This window comes from Suricata suricatta, chromosome 4 (assembly GCF_006229205.1).
Source record: "Suricata suricatta isolate VVHF042 chromosome 4, meerkat_22Aug2017_6uvM2_HiC, whole genome shotgun sequence".
Taxonomy (NCBI): domain Eukaryota; kingdom Metazoa; phylum Chordata; class Mammalia; order Carnivora; family Herpestidae; genus Suricata; species Suricata suricatta.
Genome location: NC_043703.1, coordinates 81,247,309 through 81,272,626, shown reverse-complemented (window position 1 = coordinate 81,272,626; position 25,318 = coordinate 81,247,309). Strand labels below are relative to the sequence as shown.

The 25,318-nt window shown below is 38.9% G+C and overlaps 1 long non-coding RNA gene across 1 annotated transcript in view; it reads left to right on the top strand.

Moving 5' to 3' along the window:
- Positions 1-24,104, top strand: part of LOC115288949 — a 55,129-nt gene extending 31,025 nt beyond the window's left edge. Inside the window, exons 2-4 of the long non-coding RNA XR_003907284.1 lie at positions 7,211-7,246; positions 8,021-8,054; positions 24,052-24,104. This is a non-coding gene — a long non-coding RNA (uncharacterized LOC115288949). The remainder of the gene's footprint in view (positions 1-7,210; positions 7,247-8,020; positions 8,055-24,051) is intronic.
- The last annotated feature ends 1,214 nt before the right edge of the window (positions 24,105-25,318 follow it).

Below are 25,318 nucleotides of genomic sequence, written 5' to 3'. Positions count from 1 at the left end.
TAAAGCGAAACTCATGAAATGTGAATCTATTGTCACCTCAGCCTACATTCTCAAGAGCCCTTTAGAGTGAGTAGTCTCTCTGCTTTGAATGTGATCTAAATCAGCATGTTTTGGGGGGAGAGGTTATAATAACGTCCCTGAATGCAAATCAATGTGAATCATTCCAATGTTTGTAGGAACTCTGAAAATGTTGGACTGATTTAGACTGAGGGGATGCTGTTCTCCAAAATGGTAATTTCCTAATGAATTTTCATGCAAAATTTGACTCTTGGCCTTTTACTATAAATATTCACATTAGAATGGACTATTTCCCACATCACCAAGATTAATGTATATGACTGCACTGACATTTTATCTCGAAGAGCGTAAGTAAAACAAAATTGCTATTATTAGCAATAATAAGTAATAACTAGTATTTATTATGTGCCAAACATTGTTTCAAAAGACTTACAGAAATTAATTTAATCAACTTACTCAACTACATTATCAAGATAATTCTTTCTGACCCTAGATGATTGAAGCAAAAGGTAGTACACACACTGCCCACAGATAGTTAAAGGAAAAAACTATAAAAGATACCAATTGAAAAACTTTTAAAGTATATGAATAGAAACTTCACAGGAAAAAAAGAATGTGAAATAGTTAATAAACACAAAAAGAGCTTCTTTCATGAGTAATTAATTAAAGGAATTCAACTTTATATTATGACCAAGTACTATCTTTCAGTTATAAAATGAGCAAAATTAGAAAACCTTAACAGTACTGGTAAAAGTAATAAATAAAAATGTACACTTCAACTTAAAACAAAAACTTAAACTATGTTTCAACTGGATACTTGAAGAGCGATTTATGAACTGGCATTTGTGATGAGAAATTACACTTTATACAACTCAAAGAGATAAAGATAAAGAATAAAAATATACTTTAAAGGCCTGGAAGCATGTTGAAAGGCTCCAGATATGTCTAAATACACCGAAACGATGAAATGGAGGTCTAACATATGTAGACCTTGTGGCTGAAAGTTTTCAACAATTAAAAAAAAAAAAGAAAGCTTTTGCAATTCAAGTATATCTTAGAAATATATGCTTTCTAAAAAAGTTTATGTATTTTGAAAGGAAGAGAGAGCATGTTTGTGTGAGCAGGGAAGGGGCTGAGAGAGAGAGAGAGAGAGAGAGAGAGAATCCCAGTAGGCTCTGCACTGATAGCACAGAGACCAAAGTAGGGCTCGATGTCACAAATTGCGAGATCGTGACCTGAGCCAAAATCAAGAGGTGAATGCTTAGCCAACTCAGCCACCCAGGCACCCCATCTTAGAAATGTATCCCAGCAAATTGGTTACAAAACATAAATTTGCAGCTCTTCACCTAGGACTCTCACAGTGAAACTACAGAACACTAGGAATTAAGTTCACATATTGGAAGACTCAAAAAATATAACACCAATACAATCAGCCTGACAAAATATTAGGAACAAAATCAGTTTATATAGATACACAATATCAAAAGGTTGGAATAAAAATAGAAGAACATGTGCTAGTTAAAGTAAAGCTGAAATAAATCTGATTTGTTAAATTAAATGGAATTTAAGGTAAAAGATAATGATAAAGTGAAAAGCCATCAGCAAATAAAGTAATTACAAACTAGTTATGAACCCGAGGACATAGCTTCACATTAAACAAGTGAAACCAGATCAAATTACAAGCAGAAACTGACAAATTCCCTGAGTGGGAAATTTAAATCTCTCTCAGAAAATGCCAGATCAAATAATCCAAAGCATAGAAATAAATTGGTGGTTTCAACAACACAAATATTCTTCTAGATACATAAAGACCTATAGCCAACCAGAGGAAATAAAAGATATTTATTAATAATGTATAACAAACATCATACTTAAAGATAAAATTTCAGAAATGATTTTATTTAAGCTAGAGCAAGGGGTGCCTGGCTGGCTCAGTTGGTGAAACATGCGACTCTTGATCTCAGAGTTGTGGGCTTGAGTCCATGGGAAGTATAGTCACTGGTTTCCTTACATTGGGCCATAAAGAAAACTTTAATGCATAACTTCCCAATCAGTGTTTCACAAAATGGCTCACAAAGTTACTGAGGTATGACTCCACTTAGTTATCCAGAAGAGAACCAATACCTGGGAAAATCAGAAACCCCACTTTTAGGCAAGGTCACCTATTTACCCAGTGTATCATATAAATATTATCATTTCTATGTATACAATTACGTAAAAAAAATTGGAAAGTATTGCTTTAATGATGTCCAAATAACTGAGATTTTACAGGTCACAGTTTTCACCCAAAGAACAGAATCAATATTTCTGTTGATTATTTCAATATCAATAATAAAGTAAATATTTATTAAAAATAGAAATATAATACAATATAATACAATACCCCTGGCCCCCAGACAAACAAAACCAATAATGACAACAAGACTTAACTCTTAGAAATTCAGAACCATGCTTCTAAATAACCTTTATATGAAACCCTTATGGATATCTCTTATACTAAGAGCTGAAAAAGAAATCTAAAAAGGAGATTACTTCATATAAACACTTAGAGAGTGTAGTCAAGGATAAAATCAGGAAAAAAAATACATAGCTTTAGAAGTTTTTAATAAAACGTAGTCTTCTTCTTGATTATGAAGGACGGCTGCTAGTCAGTTAATAAATTGAGTAAATCACCAAGTACCAAGGGTAATGAGTGAAAAAACAACAACGAGGCTCATCATCATGATATTTCATATTATGGATATGGGATAGGAAAGGGATAGAGAAGATACTAAGAATCTCATCTGTTAAAATAAATAATAATACTCCTCTAAACAACACTAAAGTGAAGAATCCCTTTACATGCTGAAGAGCAAAGTGATTTTCCACTAGAATGTCAGCTTAACAATCAAACAGCTGAGAAAAGCAGCTTAAAGATTTTTTTGATATGTGAAGTGTCTTGGTAGCTCAGTTGGTTAAGTGACCAACTCTTGATCTCGGCTCAGGTCATGATCTCACAGTTTGTGGGATCAAGTCCAGTGTTGGCTCTGTGCTGACTGTGTGGAATCTGATTAGGATTCTCTCCCTCTCTCTGCTTCTTCCTCTCTCTCGCTCTCAAAAATAAATAAATACACATTTAAAGAAAAAGAAAGGTGCTTCTGATATATAATGACTCAAAGTTTACCTCCCAGGTACTCTTTCTTAGAAAAATATTAGACTTTTCTGCAGCTAAACAAATATTAATAATAATTTTTTAAAAGCAGAAGGACAAAGGATCCAATATACTGCACTCTAAACAGGAAAGCATTGTGGAAAAATGACTAGATCACAACAGATTTAGACAGCAATTGGTTCAGTCTCTAATAGAAGAAAAGACCACAAGAGAAGTTCTGGATAGTTGAGTCCTTATTGCACAAATAGCACCATAGGTGACATGGTAGGATACCTGGAAATAAATAAATAGATTAGTGGAAGCATCTGAAAATGAAAAAGGGATATTATTGACATTTAACTAAAACTGGTGGTTAACTATATTGAAGAGATAAAGGTGATATGTTGGAAGTCTAAAAATGTAAAATATTTTTTAAATGTTTATTCATTTTTGAGAGATGGAAAGCATTAGAGAGGGAGGGGCAGACAGAAAAGGAAAGAGAGAATCCCAAGCCAGCTCTGCACTATCTATCAGTACAGAGCCTGATGTGGGACTAGATCTCATGAACCATAAGATCAGGACCTGAGCTGAAATCAAGAGCCTTGTGCTTAATCAACTGAGCCAAAAGACACCCACTAATAAGTTCAATCTTTATCATGTTTGCATTCAATAAAAACATCTAAAAATTAATAAGCCTAAAAGAGCACAATAAACTTCATAACTAAAAGTATGGATGAAGCTACCAGAATAAGTAGCTAAATAGTTAAGCATGATTGATGATGGAGTTTTGTAACAGGGACTAGGAAGTATGTGAGCAGAACGCTACGCTTGGTAGTGTTTTTGGTATTATTTGTTCTAAACTTTAATGAGATAGTTTGAAATCACAAAAATGTTTTTACTATTTTTGTTTTATTCCATCCACAAATTATTTGAGATTTTAATTAAACAAATATTGTAAAATTTTGTAAATAGTTACTTTAGCCAAGTGATTCTCAACTTATCTATTATTATTCAATCTCCTCCCCACCTTAGATGGCATTTTTTAAATTTCTGGGAAAGATTTTAATTTCACAATGATTGAGGGAGAGCCATTGGTATTTAGTGTATAATGAGCGGGGAGGAAGAGCAGGCATCATAGACATTCAGCAAACTTTCAACCTTCAAATATTCCACCAGACATAATTTACTTGAAATATATCAATCATAGACATTAATACTTGCTCACTGGTTTGAAAAAATTACACCCATGAACAGCAGCGCCCCTTGTGGTAGAAGAATTGCAAACATACATAGACTACACACACACCTCCATAGATGTAGGATCTGAGTGTTTTATATTTTCTGGTGCAATTTTCTGTTAGAATGTATATTTTAAAATATAAGTTATTTTTATGAAATGATTTAAGAATTGGACTGAAATCCTTTCTCTTGCTTCAGGAATGTTGAAGAAAAATTTGATCCTTAGTCAACCTTTTTGTAGTATTAACTCAAGGAATAAATTTCCAGAGGTAAATGAGAGTCATGCCGGCTTGCTAATACTGATGACTCATCTGGGAATGTTCCCAAGCATGCCACTTTTTCTTGTTGAGATTGTTTATTTCTTCACCTGTAATTTACTGTCAGCCACAGTAAGTACAGAAGTTGGGCACTTACCTATCCAAGTGCTACTCGACGGGCAAGTATTTAAACTGATGAACCCCGAGTCTAGGAGTTACATGTGCTGATGTGATTCGCCTTCATTCAGCTCATTTAACTCGTGGCTAAATTTCATGTGCGTGCTGTGTTTGGACATGGGTGCCTTCTCTGAGTGTCTGAGGCCTTCGTAAGACAGGCTGTTGCACTGCCTGCTCTATCTTGTTTGCTAAAGCCAAGTGCTGGGATGACCTAGTCCATCATGTAAATTTAAAGAATGATACAACCTAGGATCCACTCATGCTGCCTTTTTAGGGCTACACAGAAGTCTTTGGATGGTAAAGTGTGCACAACAAAATATTTGTCCCAAAAGGGAGAGTTCACCCTGTGGAATTGAAAGCCAGTTATAGGATATTAGATACCAATTCTTATGGGGTTGCTTGTTGTAAAATTCAATTAAAAATATTAAATAAAATAATCTATTCATAATGAGTAGATGCTTAGTCCATAGGCACAATAATATGTATTTATTGAATATGAATTTTTGCTTTTATTAAACAAATGATATTTGTATGTAATTCTAAATTTATGTATTTTGATCCCAAAGAATATTCTAGGTTAACAAATTACAGAGTGTTAAACTGTCACATCAGTACTCATACTTCAGTTTAAACATGTAGACCTCTCTTTAAGATTATAACATTTTAAGATGATAACAGAAATACATGAAACTTATCTCTCCAGAAGGAAGAATTTTAATGGAAATGTAAAGAATTGGTGGGCAGGGCCATGAAAATGGAAGTGTTACATGGGATTTTCTGGAAAATTCCATGAAAGGAAATAATTCAAGTGTAAGGGGTGTCCTTTTTCCTACCTTCCCTTTCCCCATTTGGTTAATTCTTGATGTCTGAAAAGAGAATATGATGTTTGGAGTCTTGGCAAATACTTCTAAGTGACCTTTAAGTTGCATACAGTGAGCTGGGGAGAGCAGAGCAGAGAGATAGAGTGGCCTCAGGAACCGATGTGGTCATAAGGCTTCCTGAGTGATAGTTCTGAGTTCATGAGAAGAAAAAAATAAAATCTTCATTTGGGATTAAACCTTTGTTATTTATTTATTTTTTTGTTACACACAGCTTAACTGAATCCTAATTACTGTCACTGCCCTCCCCATTCCTTCCTTCCTTTGTAAAAAGTATGAAACCACTTATTATAACATATATGAACCTGAAGAGTTAAAATAAGAAAAAAGAAAAAGAATTGGAATTAAAATATTAAAAACCTGGAATAAAGGTTGTAAATAAAAAAAATGACATAACTAGTTTGAAAACTACGTGTCTACAACCAAAGTATTAATATATGTATTTATGGGTGTCAAATGGCATTTTTGATTGACCTAAAGTAAATTTCCGCAATAGCTCTTATTAACCTATACACTTCCCAACTTGGACTAGCTTTGACCACTAAAGAGAATATTTGTTTTTCTATTTTGCCTAAAATGAGAGCTTTTGTTGAAATGCTCTTGTTAGATGATAAGAAAAAACCTTTCTGATTCTAGATTCCTTTTTAATGACCTCCTCCCACTACCTGGTATGATCTCCTTAGTCAGGAAAGGAGAGGTCAAATCCAGCTCCAGGGCTTTCAATACATGTAGGAGTGGCTCAGTAGGTTAAGAGTTTGACTCTTGATTTGGGCTCAGGTCATAATCTTGTGGTTCATGGGTTTAAGCCTCAAGTCTGGCTCTGGGCTGAGGAATTCTCTCCTCTCTCTCTGTCCCTCCCCCTCCTACGCATGTGCTCTCTCTCTCTCTCTGAGTAAATAAAAAAGAAACTTAAAAAAGCATGTAAAACAGTGAATATGCATGATAACAACATTCATGTACATTGACAATAATATTGAAAGATATAAAATGAAATACTTTCCAGCCTATTTTCCAAATGCTACTTCCACTCACCAAAGTAACCACATTTTACTAATTTTGTGGTTATCACTGTATTTCAAAATAATACATCTGTGCTACTGATCCATAGTTTGTCAAGTTTAGATAGTATCCATTGGCTCCCAATGGGAAGTTTGGCCTTAAAATTTACTTTTTTGGAAGCACCTTTTTTGACATTCTGATTTGTGCTTTTTGAGCTTTAAAAAGTCCTCCTTAAAAAAAAAAAAGTTTATTTATTTATTTGAGAGAGAGAGAGAGAGAAGGAATCCCAAGCAGGCTCCATGCTGTCAGTTCACAGCCCAAAGTGGGGCTCCAACCCATGAACTGTGAAATCATGACCTGAGCCAAAATCAAGAGTCTTAGATGTTTAACTGACTAAGCCACCAAAGCAGCTCAAGAAGATCTTAAAGACTTAAGTCCTTCTCTTCTCGCTCACAATGATAACCTCTTCTGTTTTCTTCTATTAATTTTATGATTTTATGTTTCATCTTTAGGTGTTTATTCACCCAGGATCTACACAGTGCTGTGGGGTAGGTGTTGGAAAAAAGTACAGTATTCTTTTTCTTCCATGTTTGTTTGTGTGTTTGTTTTACTATTGTCTACTGAATAGTTTTCCTTCCCCTATTTGTTTTTGTAGTGCCACCTTTATATTTTTATTAGATTCATATGTGTGTGTATTTGCAAGTATTCACAGGTGTGAATGCATATGAGTGCATATGAGTCTGTCTCTGATCTATTCTATTCCACTGGTCTGTGCTGTTCCTTGGTCTAGTTATCTGTTCTTGCAATAGTACTGTGCTGTTATTCTAACCATCTCAATATCTAGTAAGAGAAAGGGCATTTATTTTATCTTACTTTTCAAAATTAAATCTGTTTTAACAGATGAAATTAAGATGGGTTTTTTGTTGAGATTGCATTGATTTTATTAATTAGTTTGATGACAATTTTACATCCTGACTTCCCATCTAGGAATGTGGAATAGATTTTCCTTTGTGTAATTTAATACAATTTGAACTTTTACTCTACAAAGCCTTGGGCCTTCAAATTTAAAAATTTTGTTCCTAGGTGTTTTACGGCTTTGTGATTATTGTCCCTAAGATCTTATTTTTAATTATTTTTGTTTGTTTGTTATTGCTCTTAGAGAGCAATGCTGTTGATTTTTACAAGGTGATATTTTATCTGGTAACTCACTGAAATTTCCTATAACCTCTAATTTTTAATTTCGTTCTCTTCCATAAATATAACCATTTTATCTCTTTTCTTTCTTTCTTTTCATGTCTTCTTTCTTTTTCTTTTCCTTACAGTGTTGGCTAGGCCCATTGGTTTTAAACCTTGATGGTAAGATAAAATTTGATATTAAAGGATTAAGATATATGTAACTAAAGTTTCTCTACTAAGTATGATGGTATTATTGTAGGTATTCTTATACAATATTCATTTATTTAGATAGATTTTATTCTAGGCCTAATTGATAAACTTTTATTTTAAATCATAGTAAATGATGAATTTTCTCAAAGATTTTTCATATACTTCTGGACAATTTCCATTGCTCCCAAGTATAAAAAGTAAAACATCACTTTTTCACACTACTCTTCACCCATTCTCCCAACTCTGTCATTCTAATATTTCTTTTGCATTGTCAACATTTCTTATGTGTATTATGTTTGGTAATTAAAATTAAATCTGTCATATTTTGCTTTTCTGGTGAACCATAAAATTTGAAAACAAATAGTAACCCTTAAAATATTAGGATTATAAAATAATATTCACTCTAGAATGGTGTTTTTATGATTGAGTTGTAATATAAGTGAATGTAAGTTCATATATGAAGCTGTAAGAATAAGGTAAAATTATTTCTATACTCTTAAGTTATTTAGTGTCACTCCATCTTCAAAATTTCTTTATGCTTATACAATGCTTTTTTGCAAAGTGCTTTGTTTTCCTGGATTTTATAATTATATATTTTTCATTTCCTATTAGCAGAAGACACACTGTATTCTTAATAAACAGTATCTTCCACATCTTAATTGTTCTGTCTACCCGTTCAATGAAATCCATATTGTCTTCTTCAAAATATTTTTCTGAAATCTTTCCGTCTCAGTCCTAATTTGCACTGATTGCTTCCTTTACCTCCCATTTGTTATTCTGATGCATTTGATCATATACTCATGTTTCTTGGATTTTTAAAATTTCTTCTTTCTTAGATTACCTTTTTGTTTTAGTGGAATACACCTTGAGTGAAATTTACTAGTAAAACATCCTTATTTCTTACATGTCTAAAATCGTCTTTGTTTTGTCTCTACAATCTTGGTGACAATTTGATTCAGTTTAGATTTCTAGGTTTGAAATAAATATTCTTCAAAATGTTGGAGGCATTACTCCATGTTTGCCAGAATTAAGGATTGTTGAAGAAAAGTTTGATTGTGTTTTCATTGTCATTTCTTTGTAGAAAAGATTTCAGTGCTAGTTAGGGTTCATATTCTTTTTATGAGACAGCCCAATATTCATGCCAAAATGAAACTCACTGATATTTTTTCAGAGAAAATATCATGAGACTGAATACTGATTGAGAGAAGAGGTTTTTTTGAACTTTGCTATCACAGGTCTGATATGGCAAAATTATCTAATGAAATAATAAAAATTTGTTATCTTTAAGAAATGCAAGAATATAATTTATTTAACAATCATTGGTAAGGTCTTGCAGAACAACAGTCTAAATCTGGGATTTGGTTTGAATATGAGAAAGTGAGCCAAGAATCAGTGGTCCTTGATCTTTTGCGGGGGGGCCCTGAGACCATTTAGTATTTAATGAAATCTATTGATCTTCTTCCTAGAAAACTGCAAATATGTACATACAGACATATTATGTTGTATTTCAGAAAATTACACAACCCCTTGATGAAATCTATATTCCCCTATCTGTCCTTTTACATATCCTAGGTTAATGGATTCCATAAGAAAACTTCTGGCCAGACCCAGAATTTTCAAATCTCATGCATTAGTAGTAATAGGCTCACTTGGGGGCTTGTAGAAATGCAGATTCCCAGGCCCCACCTAGGCTGCTGTGTTGCCCAGACTGTGGTCTGGGGACCAATCCAAGATTCCAGCGGTCACTAAAGAAACACAGACCTAGATGGTTTCCAACAGCCTTTTCATTTTGAGGATTTTATAATGGTTATGTTATTTTTACTGAAGATCTATCCTAAGCAAATTCCACAGAAATACAAAGATGTGCATGGCGTACTTCCTATTGTTGTCTGACTTAAAATTTAGTTGGGACAAAGGGACACTTGGGAAGTTAGATATGACTGCAGTGACATATGATCTAAAAATATCAGGAGAGGTAATGATTAAATTCTAAGTAAGTGGTTTCACTACCATCTACTGTGATAGGAGAGAGCCACCAAGATCGGGAGCAGGTGGTACTGGAGGCCCACATGAGGTGTGAGGACGTGGAGTGTCATTGGTGTGGAGAACAAACAGTGTGGGGGCCAGGGCAAGAGTGAGGAGGGCATGTCAGCACCTCCCATGAGTCAATTCACCACAGGGGAGTTACCTATATCTTGCAAGAGTGAGAAAAATGGACATGGTTGAAGCTGGACACTTGCACGTCTTAAGTATGGAAAGGGAATCCTTTTCATATTTCAAAAAATATTTATTCAGTAACAAAATATATATCACTACATATATAACTTTATTTCATCTACATGTATGGAATATAGGTATATTGCAAAAAAAAAACATATGAGACAAAAATGTGTAAATCAGAAAGTAAAACTCCCTATGAATCTGCCACGAAAGACAATCACTTGGTTCTGTCCATGCCAAATAAACAAAGTGTTTTAAAAATTTTAAAGAGAGAGGAAAAGGGTTTTATGTGAGCCCAAGCAAGGACAGCTGCTTGAGATACACAATCTTCAAAGAAGAGAGAGCTCTGGAGAAGGAACATTTGGGGCAGGATTATATATGTTTTTACTTAAAGAGCTACAAATCATCATGACAAAGGACATTCCAGAAAGTTATAGGATTTATCTTATGTTTTTGGCGTGTGCAAGGATGCATGACTTTAATCTTATAAAGACCAGGGAGGGTTTTTTGTTTTCTTATCTTTATGTTTGGAATGTTCTTTTTTGGTTATTTATCATTTTTCTTAACAAAGCAGAAGTACAATGTGTACTTAGGGCAGAAATACAAACACATACTTTGAGGTTTTGCAGAGTCATTTTGACGTTGGTAGATGGTAAGGTATAGCTTTCCCAGGAGCCCAAGAGCAGGCACCACACACATTAAAAGTTGAAAATTTCCTTTATCAGTTCATAAAGAAGATGGGTGAATCTGAGGTATTCTTTTGGTTGGCCTTTTCAGTATGTATCCTGAGAACTTCGGGAATTGTCTGCCTCGGAGGTTCTCAGAGAGGAATATGGCCCCCTGAGCCAGCCCCCTGCCTTTTCCTGCTTGGACTGCAGTGGGCTTTCCTGAAATATTTTGTTTGTATAACCCAGGCCCCCCATGCTACCCTCACTCCTATAATTAATCTTCCACAGAGCATTATGTTCCCCATGGCCTCCCCACGCTCAGGGTAAAAGCCACATCCTCCTCAGGCTGCCAGAGGCCCAGCTATGCCCTCCCCTTCCCACACTCCTGACCCTCCCCCATACCCACACTCCTCTCTCTGCTCTCCTCCCCTCCCCCTCCCTTGCTCCTCCCTCCCCCTAACCCCTGCCCTCCTTCCCACCCTCCTCTCCTCCTCAGAACTGCTGGCCACACAGGCCGCCATCCCTGCCCTCTCACCTCAAGGCCTTCCTTTACCTGCTGCTTTGTATGGCTCCTCCCACCCTCACCTGTCCGCCCTCCTCACCCCTTTCAGGCCCTGCCTGAGGCCATTCTTGACTCTTTTAGGGGATGGGCCCTCCTGCTCTGCCCAGACTGAGGGGATTTCTGGACTGGAAACTTTGGGTGCCAAACACTTGGGAGCCCTGTCCTTAGTCCCTGCTTGTTTTTCTCTCCAAATCCTGATCTGTGAAGGAGATTGCCTCTGCTTCTTTGTTTATTGCCTGTCTTCCTTCCCTGGAATTATAAGCCCCAGGAGAGCAGGGCTCTTGGTTCTGTTCTTTACTCTATCCCAGAACTTAGAAAAAACACCCCACAAAAATGTCAATATTTGTTGAACAAATAATTCAAATGGTCAAAGGTTTAAAAACAATTAAAAACCACTGTTACAGGCAACGAGGTCCTTTCTGTGAATATGATGCTTGCTTAACTGACTGAGCCACCCAGGTGCCCCTATTAAAACACATTCATTGTCCACTTGGTCCAATCCCTCCCCTCCTCTCTCTCATTTACTTAATTTTCTAGAATTTAACTTAAACATTTTCGAACGTGTGCAAAAGAGATGAGGAAATAGAAAAAGATTTAAAGATGAGGGAGATGGGCACCTGGGTGGCTCAGTCGGCTGAGCCTCAGACTCCTGATTTTGGCCTAGGTCATGATCTCACGGTTTGTGGGTTCAAGCTCTGCACTGGGCTTGGCACAGAGAGTGTGGGCCCTCCCCCTCTCTCCCTGTCCCTCCTCCGCTTTTACTCTCTCTCTCAAAACAAACAAAGTTAAAAAAAATAAAGATGTGGAGAGAGAAGCAATTCAGATTGGCAGTGGTTTTCCAAAGTTGTTTCCCCTTTGAAGAGGGGGAACATTCCAAGGAAGGTGGTGTGTGGCTGCCTTGGGACCCAGCGGTGGTCTCATCCCCCTGACAGCAGGGGGCAAGCCAGGGCCCTGGAGCAGGACTGGGTCATCTCCCTGGAAAGCACATCCCTCAGGGAAGCACCCCCTTCACTCTGTGAGAGTCATATATAACACAGACCGTTTTTAGGTGTTTGTCTTTCTTTCTTGGTCCCAGGGATCTTTTCCTGTTAGATCCAACTCACATCTATTTTTCAGCTTCCCTGTGAGTGAAATAAAAAGTGCCTTGGGAAGCAGCCTGCACACTTTTATAAAAATAAACTTTTGTTTTTGATGCCAACATTTTAATTATTTCAGTAACTCTTCTAACCCTGTCAAGAAATGATAGTAGGAGACAGATGAATGGCTTTGTAGTAATTAGCTCATTGAAATCATGATGGAATAAGTCCTACACTTACATGCCCGTACCCCCTAGCACAGCTCTAATGAGAAGACACATTATTTATTTTTGTATTTATTTTTAATGTTTATTTATTTTTGAGAGAGAGAGAGAGAGAGAGAGAAAGAGAGAGAGAGAGAGAGAGAGAGAGAGAGAGAAAGGGAGAGGGAGAGAGAGAGAAAACAAGGTAGTGGCAGAGAGAGAGGGAGACACAGACACAGAATCTGAAGCAGGCTCCAGGCTCCAGGTGCTGAGCTGTCAGCACAGTCTGACTCTGGGCTCAAACCCATGAAACTGAACCTGAAGTCAGATGTTTAACTGACTGAGCCATCCAGGTGCCTCAAGAAGATACATTTAGATTGCTCCCCAAACTCTGTTTTTACTTAAATATTAGGGCATGCATGTAACTGCACAGGGCAGTTTTGTCTGTCAGATCCAAAGTCAGAGCATTCTTTTGTGCAATAAAAAAGGGCTTCATTTTAGTGCCTTCCTTCTTTGCCCTTTGCAGGTGCAGGAACTTCCAAGGCTGGAAGAGTGTGTATTGTGTGTACTTAATGAGCACTTGCTCACTCAGCTGTGTGCAGCAAAGGAGGAGAATGATTTTCCTCATTAAATCAAACCCCAACTATATATATATATATATATATATATATATATATATATATATATATTCTTGAAATGGAAAATTTTGTCATCTTCATTATTTCTTACTGCTAGGAAGAGACCACTGCCCTTCCCCCAGCTAAATAACATTTCACTAGCAGGCACAAAATAAAACACGTTGGGCTGAAACGTAAGGAAAAGACAGTGGTGGACACAGCTAATTGTACTTATGTTTGGTTTTGAGAATAATCAATACACCCTTGCTTTATTATTTATGTCTGGCCCAGTATATACACACCTAATGCTCAATATTTTTCTTAGCTTGCTTTATTCCTAGAGCCTATGGAACTATGTGGAAATGCCTCCTCAAAGAAGAGGACAGGTTTCTGTGAATGCAGCACCAAAGCTTAGACAGGGCTGTCTCCTGCAACCTCAGCTTCTCTTGCCTTCTTACGGCCACCCTCTGTTCTCAGCCACAGTCTGTTGGAAATTTAAGGGTCAGAGACTGTTTTATGTTTTCGTGGTTGAGTTAATTCCCTACCCCAGCATGTTTGTCCTCCTGATAGCCAGCTCCTCAGTAGGGAATGGTTATTGTCTCTCCTGTTCAATGTGAGAATCACGTTGAAAGGTAAGGAACTCTTTCGTATGAGGACTCTGTTTCACACAGAGCTGGTGTCTCCTAGTAGATTCTACATGAAGGTGATGCTGGATGCTGATACCCACACTTCTGAATGTGGGGCTGGTGGGGTGCCCTCTCAACCATGGTTCTAGCTGTGCTCAGTGTCTGTGGTTTCCCTGACATGGCGCAGTGTGGCCATGCCCCCCCACCCCCGCCTCCAGCAAACCTTGTCTCCCACTCCTTCCAATGGTGGTGTTTCCCACTGGTCCAAGTGGTACTTGGGCATAGAGTTTCTCTTTGGACTACAATTGCTTTTGTGGCAGCTGACAGCTTCGAGAACCTTCAGAAAACTCAGTGTTGCCTTCTTGGTGCCATGTTGGGACCAGATAATGGAGGAGGCAAGAAGTGATCCCTGATTTATGGCTCTGGAGAATGGACAGCTGGTGTCGACCCAGACCAAGTGAGGGGATGTATGGAGAACAGCAGATTTGGGTAAATCATTTGACTCCCACCTACTTCTTGGGCCTCAGTTTGAATTGAATCATGGACACTCATAGCAAGCAGAATACTGGGGTCCCAGTGGCAGTAACCTGCATGGCTCACCTGGAGGAAGTGCAGTGTCACAACCACGTAGCTTCCTGTCTCTGATGGGTCCTGGCTCAGATGAACCTCCTTCAGGGGCTCCTCCGTGGGCCTCGCGTCTTCCCCATCTCCAACTTCAGGCCACAGAGTGTGGCTCTGGGTGGCTTATCAGCACAAAGAGTGCACAGAGGCCCACTCTCAGGGGTGGAGGCACCAGGCTGTCCCGAGTGAGATGGCAGCCGATGTCAGGCCTGCTTGTTCTTTGTATGCACCTTGGACATTACCCCTGCCCAACCTAGTGCCTTTAAAACCCTGATCATGCTTTCATTTCCTATTCCTTGCCCCAGACTGGTTTTCATCAGTTTTAAATGCATGCTACTATTTCCCAAACTCAATAGTTTGTCAGGAATGCCAGGGTTTGAATTTCATTTTACAGCAGAAACTATCGGCAGACCTTAATCACAATAAAATCCCTTTTTTAGTGAGCACTTGCCAAGTGCCAGCCACTCTTGTAGAACACGATATTTCATTTAGTCCTCAAAACAGTGCTAAAAGGTAAAGGAACCTTTAGTTTACAGCAGAAGAAACTAAAGTCCAGAGAGGTTGAGCAACGTGCCCCTGGCCACCCAGAGGTGTGGGAGGAATTTGACACTGGGGGCCTGGCTCTGGCCTCCTAACCCTACACAGCAGAGGGGCTCAGGGCACGGAATATTAGATTTCAAGAGTCTCTGGCATTCCCCTCTGAAGCCTGAGTGGGTGCACTCCTGCAGGAGCTCTGGCTCATCCCTGGGAGCTGGCTCCTGATTTTCTTCCTACTTGTCTTTCCCCCCACAGGAGATCTATAGCTCCTTATGGCATCTGTTCCGTAATCTTCCTTGCTGACACTTAGGAAAATAATTTGTGTCACTTGTTAGCGCAAATTGGGTAACTTCTCTGAAGAGATCTATTTGAAAAACTGTATTTGACAAGAAGACTATATAAGAAATCTTTTCATATATCTACGGTATTTCTGGACACGAAGTTTGCCTTATATTTTCCTTTGTCTTGTGTATCGCTTATTTCTATTTTCCTTCAAGGAACCAGCAGGTTAGTCTATTAACCTTAAAAATAAAGCTGCCAGTCATTTTATCAGCAAACATGAGTTCATTCTGGAATTATAGATAATTGCAATCCGAGAAGCACAAGTTAGGGCAAAACTATAGGCAAGTCCTAATAGCAAAGTAGCGGAAGGCTCTTTTGCAGAGAAAAGTGAAGGGGGGGGAGGGGTTGGAAGTGCTGTTATAAACAAAAACTCTATTGGCTATAAAATGGGAGCTGGAAATACAGTCGCTTTTCATTGGCTGAATTGTGACTGTCTCTCATTGGCTGGGCTGTTGCCTGGGAGAGGAGGAAATCTTTCTTCCTCTTGCTGGGAGAGTAATGTGGTAGTTAAAGTAGTGTGTCCTTGCAAGGTAAGTCTATTCCTGTGAAATCTGCAGTTAGGGTTGAGTGGGAGAATGGAAGATCTTCCCCTTCTGACTTCCCACTCCATTTTATTTATTTATTTTTTTTAATGCTTTTATTTATTTTTGATACAGAGAGAGACAGAGCATGAGAGGGGGAGGGGCAGAGAGAGAAGAAGACACAGAACCGGAAGCAGGCTCCAGGCTCTGAGCTAGCTGTCAGCACAGAGCCTGATGCAGGGCTCGAACCCACAAATGTGAGATCTGACCTGAGCCGAAGCTGGAGGCTTAGCCTACGAGCCACCCAGGCGCCCCTCCCACTCCATTTTAAATGAAGTTTCCTTCGATTAAGTTCCATAGTTTAGTAGAGATGTTAAAAAATGAAATATGTAAACTATTTTCTGTACTTTGTGTATAGAAAGTAGCCATTTCCAAAGAAAGAAAGAAAGAAAGAAAGAAAGAAAGAAAGAAAGAAAGAAAAAGAAAGAAAGGAAGGAAGGAAGGAAGGAAAGGAAAAAAGAAACCCTTACGATATCAATATTGTGTGGATAAAGGATCTCTTGGTATATTTGAGTAGGATGGTTTTGTGACATTTAATTCAAATTTGATTATTTTAATATAATTATGTAGTATGTTGTGGTATTTTGCATGTTTGACCTAAACTTAACATTTTCATAGGTTTTTTTCCCCCAAACTCTCAAACAGAATTGCTTATCAAGACTTCATAATTAGTGGGGTGCATGGATGGCTCAGTTGGTTAAGCATCCCGCTGTTAATTTTGGCTAAGGTCATGACCTCACGGTTTGTGGTATTAAGCCCTGTGTGGGTTTCCAGCTGACAGTGCAAAGCCTGCTTGGGATTCTCTCTGTCTCTACCCTGCTTATACTCTCTTTCTCTCTTTCTCTCTCTCTCTCAAAATAAATAAATATTATAGAATAGATTCTCCCTCCCCCTCTGCCCCCCACTTGAGTTCTCTCTCTCTAAAAAACAAATTAAAAATACTTTAATTAGTTTCAATTGAGGAAGAGACTTTATATTATTACAATTGACTTTTTACCTATTTTGTCTCTCCAACTGTTATCCTCATATAAAGCTGGATTTCTGTAATGTTAGTGAAGCACAATTTCTCTCTGAGCTGGTGAGAAGTGCTGTTTTTAATGTGTGTGTTATGTTTTAGTCAGGAGATTCCAGAGCAAAACAACAGCCCTAAGTGTTGAGGACTTCAAGGGTCCCCCAGGTCATGTCCCCAGGCTAGGGAGGTGGAAAGAGCTGCCTTCCAGTACTGGAACAGGGCTACCTCCACGTGCAGGACCCATCTCAACACCCCTTGGAACTGTCAGACACACTTGCCACTTTCTTGTGCTAGTTTCTGCCCCCTGTACTCCCCCCCCCCCCCCGGCGCCCCCCAACACACACAGACCTTGAACTTTCTTGCATGCTGGCCCCTGATCAGGCACATCTCAGCCCATCATGCACTGTGTAAATAACATTTAAATGGGCCACTTCTCAGCTCACACACAAAATTGTTCATGCAAAATGTTGTCCTATTACTTGACTTGTGTGCTGGTTACTCAGGGATGATTACTTCCTCGTAATTCATCAATCTGGACATTTATGACCAGGGCACTCTTCTGTATTGCTAGACAAGAAATACAGTTATGAAAAATTAAGATCCATGAGAAAAGTGGTATCACGCAACATGAACTCACAGCATCCAAATATGTTTACTGGGGAAGGAGGAGTCAGACCTTACTCGGTGAAAATGTCCAAATGTCTATTTGCCTACTGATCTGGTAGAGAACATTCTCCTCTCACTGATCTCTGACTCTGTGATTGCTCAACTTAGCCTCAGGACTGATGCAGCTGCCTCCAAATTCTGATCATGGCCAGTCTAAATGAACAAAAAAATATCCTTTCAAATGTTGATGTGCTTTTCAAGCCAGAACTTGTATTTGTAACCCTTAAAAGGCAGTCCGACTGCCTTGTGTGCGCATAAAGGCATCATCTTTTTTTAGGGAGCTTATTCCAAAAAAGAAAAAATTAAGTGTCTAAACAAAACTTTGAGATTTCTATCACAGCTTATGAGGGATAATGATAGAGTTAACTTAAGCTGAGCAGGTTATGCTCTTTCACATTTCATCCCAGAAAGATTTCAGTTTTGAATGAAAACAGTGGATTTGAGCAAACAAAGAGTGGCTGGATTCCTGGGCCACTCTTATTATTATTAGAAAGAAAAATGAATAAAGGCAGCAACAAGTCTAGGGGGTTGCCCTCACTGGATCTTTGATAAAAAGTAATATTTAAAAAAAAGGATAAGAGACTTGGCATTCAAAGAAATAAACATTATAATCTCAACATCTAAGAAATAGGCATTTTCTTTCTCGACTTTGGGGCAAGTTAAGTTGCAAGTGGAAAATCATAATGGAAATGGAATCTTTTGATCTTTTGTTCTTTTCTTCTCATTCCTCTTTTCTTTTATTCGATCTTTATTCTCTCTGCTTTCTTCTTTATTCTTCTTTCCAAAAAAAAGACTACTGCAAGTTTGAAACTTTCATGTGAGTTAATAGCTAGGATGAATTCATAAACTGTTCCTTAGCTTTGCCCTATCTGATGGGATCTGCTCTACTGTGACAAGAAAGGCATGGAATATTTCCTGAAGCAGCGAAAACAAAAAATGAAGTGCAGAGGTCTGAGGCCATCACCATACTGCCAAAGCTGCCTGGGAGGGTTTAGAATTTTGTGAACCTATGGTGTCCCTTGCCTTGCAATTAGCTGCCCTGATTTATATAACAAATTGTAGGAATTCCCTCCGCATACAGGCCTCCTATACCTTCCCCCTTCCAAAAAGCATATTATAGAGAGTAAATTCCTTGCATATTGATTTGAGTTTATGCGTGTGTTTAGAAGTCAGCCTGCAGTTTTACATGTCCTTGGGATTGTCTGCACCGGTGCAAAAGTGTAGAGAAGCCTAGAGCATTCTTCATAATGTCTGAGGCTATCACTTACCCTCTTATTTCTGTCCTCAAAGAAAATAGGGCACCACAGCCAGGAGCCGTGGCTCTGAGATGGGGGCCAGCCTAGTGACCTTGGGAAGTTGGTTGAGCGCTGAAAGCCTCCACAGGCTCATCTGTAAAAGTAACGAGTGCTCCCGGCATTAGTTGTTGTGAGGCCGAGAAACTGGTTAGCCTGCTCCCATTGTGAGTTTCAACGAGCATTTGCTGTTATGATCCAGAGGCCACACCTTATCTCCACCTTAGTTGATAGTTTTTAAATCCCCTTCTTCAGGAAAAAATAAGACTTTAATGATGCTTCATCTTTCTGGCTTTGACACCTGGACATATTCTATTCCTGTGTACAATTTGCTTATGTGTATGTCTTGCTTCCTTCAATTCTTTGCTTAAATGTCACCTTCATAGTGAAGCCTACACTGACTATTTTATCTAAAAGGTTAAGTCCTTCTACTTCACCCAGTGCCATCCTGGTTCTGGCCCTGTCCCATATCTGCTTTATTTTTCTTAATGACATTTATCGTCTTTAAAAGCCACCATATATTTCTTTCTTTCTTAGGCTCCAGTCTGTCTTGCAACATTAAAGTGTGGGCTCGATGAAAGTGGGGATATTTGTTTTTTCCCTGCTGAATCCCCAGTGCCCTGGGAGAGTAGCTGACAGGTCGTAGGGCCTCAGTAAATATTTGCCGAGTGGGTGAAAGAATGAAAGCACAGCACTCTGACAAAATCTTGTTAGATGGTGAAGCTAAGACACAAGAAATGATAGCAAAATTTTGCTCACCTTTCACCTCACATGGAAGAATTTGGGTTTTAAAGATCCAACTTCAAATCTTGGCTCCTTTACCAGCAGAATGACCTGGAGTGAATTATTCAACCTCACTGAGTCTCATCTCTTTTGTCTCTAAAATGAGGACAATAAGGACCAATGACAGAGGGTGGTAGGATGAAATCAGACAATGTATTTGAAAGTGCTTGGTAGAGGAGGCTAGTAAAAATTAAAATTCTTATTCTTTTAACCCTAAAGATGTCAAAAGGCCTAGAATCGAAATGGCAAGAATTCTAATGAAAACTCTAGTACTAGGTAGTAGGTGCTAGTACTAGGTATCCTTGTAGGATAGTCCACATGCAACACCAAAAGATTCCTCATTTAATCATCTTTGAGGGGCTGGATGAAATAACACTGCAGTGGGCTGAATGGTACCCCACGTTGTTCCTGCTGGTTATGAATACGTTACACTACCTGGCAAAAGGGACTTTACAGAAGTCATTAAAGCAGACCTGAACTAGGAAGACAGTCCTTCATTATTCAGATGGGCTCATACTAATGGCCTGAGGCCTTTAAATTTTTTTTTTAATCTTTATTCATTTTTGAGAGAGAGAGAGACAAAGGGTGAGCGGGAGAGGCAGAGAGAAAAGGAGACACAGAATCCAAAGCAGACTCCAGGCTCTAGGTGTCAGCTCCGATCCTGGTGCAGGGCTCAAACCCACAAATCTTGAGATCATGATCTTAGTCAAAGTGGAAGCTTAACCCACTGAGCCACCCAGGAGCCCCTAATGGCATGAGCTTTTAAGAGCAGAGAGCTTTCTCTGACTAGAATCAGAGAGCCAAGGTAGACAGGAAGATGGGAAGACTGTGTCAGGAGAATTGGTCCCAGCATTGTTGAAGAGGAGGCCACGTGCAGAAATGAGAAGGAAGGCAGCCAGCCTCCAAGAAGAAAGCCTGCTGTGGCTCACAGGCCGCAAGGAAATGGAGACCCATTCCTACCCCTCAGGGACTGAATTTGGTCAGCAAGCTGCTTGAGCCTGTGAGTGGATTTTTGCTATCTCCCCACACTACCCTGCTGACACCTGATTTCAGCCCAGCAAGACTCAAACAGTGGACCTAGCTGAACCCAGCCAGACTCTTGAGCTGTGGCAACTGTCAGATAACACATTGTTTCAGCTGCCAGTTGAATGGCAATTTGCTATGCAGCAATAGAAACATAAAAGAAAAATCACTGCCGTACAGAAAAATAATGCGTGTGATGGTATGTAAGTGATCCCTTAATAAAGCCTTTAAGAAGAATCTCAATACAGCAAACATGTAAGATGTTAATAAATTAGAATAGTTAGATAACGAATGCCATGGAGGTGAACAGTGCGACCCAAGAAAGGATTCTGTAGTTTCCAAGAGAGGCAGAGGTGGAGTATTTGAATTTTGGTATCTCCCACGGAATTTCAGGAATAAACACGCACATATCATGCCCAGGGCAGTGTGTGTCCTTCCTTATATAAAGAGGAATGCACAGAGGAAAACAGATTCATTATGGAACAGCACAAAAAACACCACCTTTCTTTTGTGAGCCAAGGTTGAAACACTTAAGGTGTAGAAGAAAAAAAAAAGATTCAGAAAAAGTGTAGTAGATTTCAGGTAATGAACAGAATATATAAGAGTTTATTACATTGTGCCTCTGACATGAGAAATGCTAGTTTCAACGTTCAGAATGGGAGGCTTTAGAAGGGCTGGTTTAGAGCCATCAGGAGCCATGTCTCTCTCTAGGCCATTCCCGGAGCCACCTGCCATATACTATTTTGGATTAAGACTCAGTAAGAGTCTTGCATCTAACTGTATTGCATCTGACAATACAGGCGTGTAGAGTGATGAACAGAAAGATTTATCTGCTATGGGGGAGATGGCAAGCTGTTCTTTTAATGCCTTTCCTCTGCAGGTTTTCTAGTTTCTTATCTCAGAAGGGGTCAGCAGCTACATTTGACTCCTGTATAATTATTTTAGGTGAAGTCAAATAGCTATTTTTGCTTTAGCAAAGTCTATACTTTTTTTTTCCTTCTGAGAATAATTAAAAGCGTTTTATGAAATTGTGAACTTTAAAGCCTTGGGCATAAAATCATTTCTACATCATCATGAAAAGTTTGTTTTTCTGACTTACCTGTAACCAATATTGTCCTATTGGTTTGGCACAAACTGGAAATTGTGGGGAATTTTCTATGTAACGTTCCATCACCCTTTTTTCACTGTAGAACTGGACTAGCTCTGATTCCCTAATTCTTCTGATCTGTCTTAGTCTTCTGATTATATTGAAATCCTTTTTCATTGAACTTTGCTTGGAACAATTTGGCTGTTGAAATATTATTCTAAACACAGGTTTTAAGAAAGACAGCAATTGCTGTTATTATAAGATTTGGCTTTTAGTCAAGAGTGACCATAAAGATCAGACAACTCAACAATAGCAAAGAATAAGCCTCAAGCCTTGTCTATACTGTCCGTGTTCAACCAGTTGTGTAGTAGTGATGTCACTCGTCTGGCTTTAGGTGTTTTACTGCAAAGATTGCAGGCTTTAGAGAGACAGAGACATAGATTCGAATCTGGTTCTGTCACTTCCTAACTGGTGTTCTCTGGCAGGGTGGATTGTTCAAGTCCTGGTGTCTTGATCTGCACTGTGAAGATTCACAAGAGAGCCAATGAGAAAGTGCCTGAAGTTCATACAGTTTCTCTGCTTATCCCCAAGCCATTGCCATCCGAATCTGGCCTGAACTGTACTTACATTTACATCAAACATCTATCATTTTACTCATGCTCTTATCATTTGCCCTTGCCTTTTTGACAGGGAGGGAATTAAAAATTTTAAAACCATATACTTTAAACTTGACATTTTTGTATGTGTTCAGTTCTTTGCATTTTAGCAAGTGCAGAGATTTGTGTGAATGCAGTGCCATCACCCAAGCAGACTCCCTTGTGCTGACATTTCACGGTCAAAGTCTCCGTCATCCCATTCCATGGCAACAACTGATCTGCTCTCAGTCGTTTCCCATCGTTTTGTCTCCTGGCCTTTTGCTGTTTTGTCTTTGAAAATGCTTTGGTTTTTGAGAATGTCATATAAATGGAAGCATGCAGTGGGTAACCTTTGGAGAGTGGCCTCTTTTAGTCCTGGGGATTTCTTTGGGATTCATTTGTGTGAAGTGTCTCAATAGCTCATCCCTGAGGACACCGTTGTTGGATTCATTAGTAGTAGGGACAAGATTGAAAGGAGGATGTTCAGATTAACTAGAAGATAAACTTTTCAAGCATATCAAATCCTTTTGATATGCATGTAGATTTCCTCTCAATAAAACTCAAATAAGAATATGCCAAAACAGGAAATATTGATGATTTCTTAAACTGAACCACAGATAACCAGTTGGTGTTACAACAGAAAGGAAGAGATGAGAAAGGATAAATGCAGTACATGTTCTTCCTGGGTCAGTTTCCTGTGATTTTTTTTTTTTTTTTTACATTGAAATACGCATGGATATGTCATGGAACACAGTGAAGAATCAGAATCAATTACGGTAACACATACACACTCCTGTGTGTCTGGACCAGGCCCTAGAGCTTTAGGCTGAAGTGTGGTCTCTTGAGAGAAGTGTGGGAGCAGCCATGCACCCATTTTCTCTTCCCATTTCTCTTCCTCTTTCCCTTTCCTCCCAGCCTGAGTTGGGTGGCTGAATCTTGGAGGAAGTCCATCCATGGGATGAATGGAGCAAGGGGAAAGGCTCGTCCAGCCTGGTCACACTGGCAGTGTTGGGCCACCAACATGTGTAGTCTTTCAAGCCAATCTTGGCCACAGCCTCTTGTGGTCAATACATGGCCCCCAAGGTAGAACAAAAGATTCCTTGTGCTTTTGTTTCATTTTTTTCTGTGGTTCTACCTTAACCTTCAAACTCCAATGTCTATTTCTAACCTCCAGTCAGCCTCAGGCTACCCCTTGCTGCTTTTCAAATCACTCTACCTTTCCTAAACCCTCTATTCCAACTGTAAGATTTCCTTGCTTAATCCACACACCACATCCAGGTCTCAACTAGCCCCTGGTTTGGCATTTATTTACTAAAGTAAACGTTGTTTGAGGGACATGTATATATTTTAAGGGGCTTTATTAAACTAAATTAATCTTTATTTGATAATCATATAGGAATGCATTTTTTTTAACAGGTGAGACTTTGGATGGTCCGACAAGAACTTTGTGTCTACTTTGGTGTAACCCCTACTCTACCTTTTCAAGCTTTATGGAAGTAAAATAAAGGCTTTTTAGTGACTAAGTAAGCAAATGGCTTAACTGGCACATGAATGGAAGCCTTTCTTCCATCTTCCCAAGCAAGTTGATCCATTCATTTATTCATTTGTTGATTCAGAAATATTAGGTAGCTTTCACTACAAACTTATACACTGGGACCTGAAAGTGAAATAAGAATCAACCCTGTCCCTCAGAAGCCCATAGTCTGGAGAGAGAGAGTTACTAACTTTATTCCTATTATAGTCCTTACAAAATTGGGAGTAATATAGTTGCAAGTAATATCCCTGACTTAGAGCAGCCAGGGAGGTTGTTTAGTGATTTTGTGAGGAAAATGTCACTGCCTGTGGCCCTGACAAATGGACTCCCTGATTTAAGGGCCTGCCCCCAATCAGGAAGCTATTCTTCCAGCAGAGAGCATGGCAGACACGTCTCTCCTTGTTCCACTGGATCGGAGAACACTGAATCAGACCCAGACAAAAACAGAAGTGTGATCATTAGAGGTGTTACTGCTTGTAGAGCAATAGAACGGAGTCAGGTTCATTATTATCATTATTGACACAAAATGATACTTCACTAATCTCTTCATGGGGAAAAACTGATTTTACCAGAAACCCCAGCAAATGCCATTTATAGTTTCTGATATGGAATTACTCTTAAGTTAACTACATTTTAGTTTATTTTTTTAATTTTTAAAAAATGCTTATTTTTAAGAGAGACAGGGAGAGACACAGAGAGAGAGAGAGAGAGACAGAGCATGAGCAAGAGAGGGGCAGAGAGGAAGACACAGAATCTGAAGCAGGCCCCAGACTCCCAGCTGTCAACACAGAGCCAGATGTGGGGCTTGAACTCACAAACCATGAGGTCATGACCTAAGATTAAGTTGGGCATTTAACCAACTGAACCACCCAGGTGCCCCAACCACATTTTATATAGCAAAGCATCCTTTTCCAATTAATAAAAATACTATTTATCGATTTCTAACTCAGAATGGGCTCTTTTTATTTTCATAAGTCCCCAAGTCAAGGAGTCTGTGCAAGTATTAGGCACAAAGCACTCCATCAGCTGCATGGGCTAGCCTAATGCCACTCAATATGAGAGTAACATTGCCCTTTTGGTTTTCATCTGGCTTATTCTTGTTCAGATGTGCTTCTGGTAATGCCAGAGCAGAAGGTCTTTCCTGTTACT